This window comes from Pongo pygmaeus, chromosome 5 (genome assembly GCF_028885625.2).
Source record: "Pongo pygmaeus isolate AG05252 chromosome 5, NHGRI_mPonPyg2-v2.0_pri, whole genome shotgun sequence".
NCBI classification, from domain to species: Eukaryota; Metazoa; Chordata; class Mammalia; order Primates; family Hominidae; genus Pongo; species Pongo pygmaeus.
The window spans coordinates 118534603-118541655 of NC_072378.2; the positions used below are offsets into that span (position 1 = coordinate 118534603).

The 7053-nt window shown below is 39.2% G+C and overlaps 1 pseudogene; it reads right to left on the reverse strand.

Annotated features, from left to right (window-relative positions):
- Positions 1–211: 211 nt before the first annotated feature.
- LOC134739787 (ATP-dependent RNA helicase DDX24-like) lies at positions 212–3254 on the reverse strand (annotated as a pseudogene).
- Between the last annotated feature and the right edge of the window lie 3799 nt (positions 3255–7053).

Genomic DNA, 7053 nt, shown 5'->3' on the forward strand with positions numbered 1-7053 from the left:
CCAGCCTGGGTGACAGAGCGAGACTCCATCTCCAAAATAAAAAATAAAATAAAAAACAATGGCTGAGAATTTTCCAAAACTAATGAAAGACATTAACCCACAGAATCAAAGAGCTATATTCAATCTAAGAAGGAATAAAATACAAACAGTAACACTTCTAAGTGCATTTTTTTGCTAAAAAAATCAAAAAACAAAAAACAGAAAATATATTTTTTTAAAAAGTCAGAAGGGACCTCAACAAAATACTAGCAAACCAAAGTCAGCAGCTAATGAAAAGGATTATACACTATGACTAAGTGGGATTTGTTCCTGGAGGGTGTTCAAAATACAAAAATCAAACAATGTAATATACCATACTAATAGAATGAAGATAAAAATCTCACATGTTCATCTCAACTGATGGAAATTAAGCACTCAACAAAATTAAATACCCCTTACTGATATAAATTACTCAACATAATAAAGGCAACACAGTAGATATTACTTGTATTGGTTCATGTTTTATACAGTCAGTGTTTATTTGTATACCAATTTCATTTTTCACTGTTCCTCTTGCTTCTCAAACTTCCTTTCTGGATTTAATTTTTTTCTTCCTGGAATTCATCCTTGAGAATTCCTTTAGTAAGGCCCATTGATGTTAAGCTCTTTCCAAGTTTTGTTTTTATGAAAAATACATTATGCTCTCATTTGTGAATAACTTACATGATTCTATGTTGAATTATTTTGTCTCAGCATTTAGAAGATACCATTCTACTGTCTTCCATCTTTTGTTATTGCTATTGAGAATTCTGCTGGTCTAATTGCTTCTTTGAAGTTACTCTCTTTGACTGTCTACCTCCTTTAAGTACCTTTTAAACTTTCAGATTCTGAGTTTTACTAAATGTATCCAGATGGCATTAAAAAATTTTTTTCTGTCTTGGGTTTCATTGCATTTCATGAATCTCCAAATTCATGCCCTTCTCTCTCCTTAAAAATTTACCAATCCTGAACAATTGCTCAAATAAATATAATCTCTAAATATTTCCTATTTCCCATGTTATCAATTCTCTCCTTTTGAAAACTCCAATTAATTTTTTTATTAAACCTTCTCATTATATCTGCCATGTTTCTAAAACTCCTTTCCTAGATAATTTCTTCTTGACTATATTCTAGTTCACTACTTCTCTCTTCACTTGTATCTAATATGCTATTTAACTGTTACATTGATTTTTTTTCTGACCATAATTTTTAATTTAGGAAGTCTGGTTGAACATAAAGGAAGCCTATACACTGGAATAAATATGAAGCTGCTGCATATAATTCTTATTCCAAAATAAGGCCTAATCAGCATTAGGCTGAGATCTTCATTGGTGGCATTAAGAAGTTCAACCACTTGAGTGGACATAAATCTCCAAGGTGGAATGGACCTGGTAATGGACTGGATGATGTGCTGGACTTTAGGAATATCCACAAATCTGCATGAGGTCTCTCCTGCTACAGGCCGTTGGTGTGGAAGAGAAGATTTTTCTAATTGAGGTTGATTATGGAATGAAATTAAAGGGTGGGAAGGAAAGGTTTTCACATATGATTAGAGAACAGAGATACCACTGTGTGGTCACCAACAAACTTTGTCCCCTCCTTCCTCTCCCTCTCTCTCCTACTTTTTTCTCTTCCTCCTCCTTGTTTGGAGAAGCAGTTCAAAGCAGATTCACCACTTCTTGGGGCAGACATGAGCATAGCCATCTTACCCAATTGAGTTGGATACTTGCAGTTCAGGTCATATTTAAATCATGGTTGGGAAAACAAATAGTGTGGCTCCTTCTAGTAGGAACTTCACCTGCTTTTGTCTTCGACACTCTTTTTCTTGATCAGCTTTTCCTCCTTTATATATCTCTTTTTACAATTTGTTCAATCTCTGTTCAATTTCCAGAACAGACTCCACACCCTCAATCCAAGAACTGTGCAGATATGCCTGGAAGTTCGAATACTCAGCTTTCTTTGTAAAGCAAAATGGATTTGCTCCTTGACCACATTCATGCACTTTATTTCTAGAGGGCTCTGTAAATCTTATTAAAGTTGATCTTGTCCTCAGGCCTAATCAGCATTAGGCTGAGGTCTTCATTGGTGGCACAAGCAGTTCAACCACTTGAACGGACATAAATCTCCAAGGTGCAATGAACCTGGTAATGGATGGCATGCTGGACTTTAGGAGTATCCAGATCCTAAGCTGCCACATCTGTTCCCAAGAGAACAGTCTTCCATACAGGCAAGCCACTCCAGGTATCTGACCCTCTGCTTGTGGTGCATGCGAGTATGTAGAGTCAGCAGCATTTAGGACTTTGAGGAGCCTAGAAAGGTGTGTGATGTAAGAGATGCTGTTGGCAAATACTAAGGTGAGGCCTGGATACTGCATCAGGAAGTAGTACAGGTAGAAGTCTTTCTCATCAGTCTCATAATGGATCTTGGTATCTGTCAGCAACTCCATTGTGACTTCATTGCTTGTGGGGGTCAATGACCTTGGACTTGCCCCTCGTGCCAATCTTCTGCATGAGAAGGTCGAGTTTGGCAGTTTTGTCCATCTTCTTGGTGTGCTTCTTATAAAGGATTCATGCAGCAGCTTGATGTACCAGCATCACTGTGGCACAAAAATCCAAGTGTCTGTCTCTTTGGGTTGTACTGGGAGTCATGAACATCTCTAGCAACTGTGAGAGCTCAGCAAAGTAGCCTTTCTCAATCATCCAGTCAGCCCCATTTACCACCAGGCACCTGAACTGCTGAAGGCTGCTCAAATGAAGGTGATTTTCTTTAACCAGCTCCCACAGTCAGGTTGAACTGCTGATCACAATATCAGGCTGACACCTAAGCATCCTCTGCTATTTGTGCATGAATATGCCACTGAACAAAATAGCAGTTTTAATTCCCATAAACTTGGCTGCAGCATCAAAGGGTTATTAGACCTGGATGGCCAGCTCTTAAGTGGGAATCAGAACCAGTCCAAGCAGGTGATGTTTTAGATGTCCTTTACAGGTAGCAACTTTGCCATTCAACTCTTGTTTTGACATTCCAGTTTGCTCTTTATCAAGCCTTTCCTCTTTGTCCTCATGCCTTGTTAAGGGAAGAAAGTTCTTTACCAGCATCATCATCATAGAAGAACAGCACCTGGTTTGAGGGGGAAGCTCTGGTCTTTGCTCTGGCTTTGTTGGGTGGTACTCTAGCCTTACCTCAGCTTCACAGGGGAGTATTTCACTCTCGATTCTAGTCTCATCAGGCAACATTCCAGACTCAGTTCCAGCCTTGCTTAGTGATCCGGTCTCAGCTCTGGACTCAGTTCTGGGCTCTCCAGGTGGTATTTAGTGTTACTTGGAGTTAGGGCAAGCTTACTCCTCCAGCACTGCCAATACTGCCTGAATCACTGGAATGACAAAGACAAGGGTTTTCCCATATCCTGTCTCAGCATCCCCAAGGATGTCTAGTTTGTCACCGATGACAGGTGTCGAAGTCAGAGCTTCTTAGACTGGTGTAGGTGCAGAGAAACCTAGAAAATCTGCTGCTTGGAGAATGGCTTGGACATAAAAGGTCCTTCAAGCTGATACATTCACCTTCTAGTCAGGCATCAATGTCTTTGCTTTTTGGGGCACCTTTGGGACAGTGCCATGGGGAGGCTTAATTTTTTCCCTTTTTCTTCTCTTTTGGAACAATCTGGGCCAGGCTTTCTGATGCCGTCTCCTCTCCTCTGGGTCAGGACAAATCATACCATCTCCGATTTGGCTCTGGTTCAGCATCTTTGACTTCAAACTCTTTCTGGACACTAATTCCTTCAGTTTCCACATCTTTACTTTTCTTCAACTTGATCATTTTCTTTGAGGAGCTACACTTTACTTCCTCCTCTTCTCAAACAGCTGGTGCCTTTTTCTTCTTGGATGCCTCCTTTGAGAAGAGACTGGAGGAATTCTTGGCAGAGGGGACCAACCAGTAATCTCAGTTCCTCAAAGCATACCACATCAGCCATCTGTCCACTTACAAATAAATTTGGGTCTACCTTCACTTGCTTCCATTTCCCCACAACCTTGATTCCTTTCATCTGAAACTTCCAATAGTTTGATGGTTTTGACCTTGATTTTGTCTCCTTCAACTTCATGGTTGCATTTGGAGATGGTTATCACAGCTCCTTCAGATGCTGGCTGCCTCCTCCACTGAGTTTTAATTATCATATTTTTCACTTCTAAAAATTTTTATTCCTTTTCAAATTTATTTTTAGTTCAAACTTTTCATTAAATTATGATACATAGACAGGCCAGGCACGGTGGCTCATGCCTGTAATCCTAGCATTTTGGGAGGCTGAAATGGGTGGATTGTCTGAGCTCAGAAGTTTGAGACCAGCCTGGGCAACATGGCAAAACCCCATCTCTACTAAAAATACAAAAAATTAGCCAGTTGTGGTGGCACACGCCTGTAGTCTCAGCTATTCTGGATGCTGAGGTATGAGAATCGCTTGAACCCCAGAGGCGGAGGTTGCAGTGAGCCGAGATCACATCACTGTACTCCAGCCTGGGGAACAGAGCAAAACTCTGACTCAAAAAAAAATTATGACATATAGAAAAGTGCACACATTATGAATATAGCTTGATGAATTTTCACTAAGTGAACACATCTATGTTAAACTCACACAGATCAAGAAATGGAACATTCCCAGAAATCCAGAAGTTATCTTGTGCTCTTTCTACTCTTCCATCTCATGGTAAGTTTTACATGGTTCAGAACTTTATATACATCTAATCATACAGTAATTCCTATTTTATAATCTACATCTGATAATTCCGCTATTTGAAATACTTAGGATCTAACTTAAGTCATTTGTTCATTCTATTGACTTTTTAAAAAATTTTGGATTTTGAGCTCATGTATAGAGGGAGTTCTGTGAGGAATCATTCCAGGAAAGATCAGTCTTGTTTCATCCAAGATTCCCAGGAAGTTACCAACTCAGAATTCTTTAAGTCAACTTCTGGCCTCAGGATTTCTAGGGCCCAAACACAACAAGTTCAAACTCCACTCTACATGAATGTAAGATTATGGTTGCAAATTCTCAAGGGGACATTTTTCATCTTGAGCTGAGTCCTTGAAAACCAAATAAGCTTTTAATTTCCTTTGACTAAGGAGTAGATTTTCTATCTCTTCCTTTCATTGAAAATGTGATCATTTGAGAATCTTGGTTTTATGTAAATGTCTTAGTTCCAACTCCCTACCTTACATGAACCAAAGCCTTGTCACTTGTCCTCTATTTAACTTAAAATTAAAGGTGTTTCTGCTTAACCACAAGATATAATTTAGCAGCACCAATGATAATATAAACTGTTATCATGAGCTTCCTAATATGATGAATGAGAAATATACATTACTAATGTAGCATTTTTGCTACAAATGTTTAACCTGAATCTAATAATGAGAAAACAGACAAATCCAGATCATGGCACAACCTCTAATACATTGACAAATGGCAATGTTAAAAAAGTTCAGAAATTCTCTGCAAAGACTTAATGTTGTTTTTCTTCTTAAAGTTCAGATTTGAGAAATAATTTGTTTAGGATGTGGTGTGGAAGGATAAAACAATGGCCCTCCCAAAGATGTTCACATCCTAATCCCTGAAACCTGTGAGTACATTAAATTACATGGCAAGGAGGCATTGAGATTGCAGATAGAATTAAAGTTACTAATTAGCTGACCTTGAAATATGGAGATTATCCTGGATTATCTGAGTGGGCCCAAGGTCATCACAAGGGTTCTTAAAAGGGAAAGAGAAGCAGAAGAGACCCAAAGAAATGATATTGTGAGAGGAACCCAGCCTGATATTGCTGGCTTAGAAGACCAAAGAATGGAGTCATGAACCAAAGAATGTGATCACCTCAAAAGCTGGAAAAAAACCAAAAAACAGATTCTATCTAAAGACTCCCTGCCAACACCTTGATTTTAGCTCAGTGTGACTTATTTTGGACTTCTGACCTCTAGACCTGTAAGATAATATATTGTTTTAAGCTAATACATTTTTGATAATGTTACAGAAGCAATAGGAAATTGCTAAAAATTAGATGTGAGGGAGAAGAAATCACCAAAAGGATTCTTGGAATGGAGGTGCAACTCACAGAAATGGTGAAGCCCTGTGATGAAGCCTTCCCAATGAGGTTTGGGAAGGAGGAAATGAATTTAATTTTGAGCACAAACCTGGGATAAGAGGCAGTCTCATGAGGGGCACAAAGCAGCCTCTTTCTTATTACAGCTCTGCCTCTTTCAGGCTGTTCCAACTTGGACAAGATACATAAACCCCGTGTCTCAATCTCTTTGCCTGAAGTTGGGATAATAATAGCACCCTGATAATAATAATGCCCTACTTCATAGGGTATTATTATATACAGGAATAAATGGGATAATTTATGCAAGGTCTTTTTACTTGGCATGTGCTCAAATGTTGGTTAATAATGATGATGATTATGATGATATAGAAGACACACTTCCTATGCAGTGTTTTAGTCACGACAGGCCACTAAACATCCATGTTTCATGACTATATGGTCAGTATAGGAATGAAGAATGTAAATTACCTTGCTTCGTTGTTTATGAGGGTTGTCAACTGTACTATTTAAAATATTCTAGACTTGTGCGTATATATGCAGATGCAACTGTATTCATTTTGAAAAGTAATTCTGCCTTTATTTTGATTAGTTTCTTTGGGCGTAACTTGTTACTTGGTTTCTGCGCCCCACCCCCCACCCGCCTTTTGTTTTTGTTTTTTGAGATGGGGTCTTGTGATGTTGCCCAGGCTAATCTTGAACTCCTTGGCCCAAGTGACCCTTCCACCTTCCACCTCAGCCTCCCAAGTAGCTGAGATTACAGGTATGTGCCACCATGCCCAGCCGCATTCATTTTTATTTTATTTTAATTTATTTATTTAGAGACAGTGTCTCACTCTGTTGTCCAGGCTGGAGTGCAGTGGCGTGATCTCGGCTCATTGCAACCTCCACCTCCTGGCTCAAGCGATTCTCCTGCCTCAGCCTCCCAAGTAGCTGAGATTACAGGCATGTG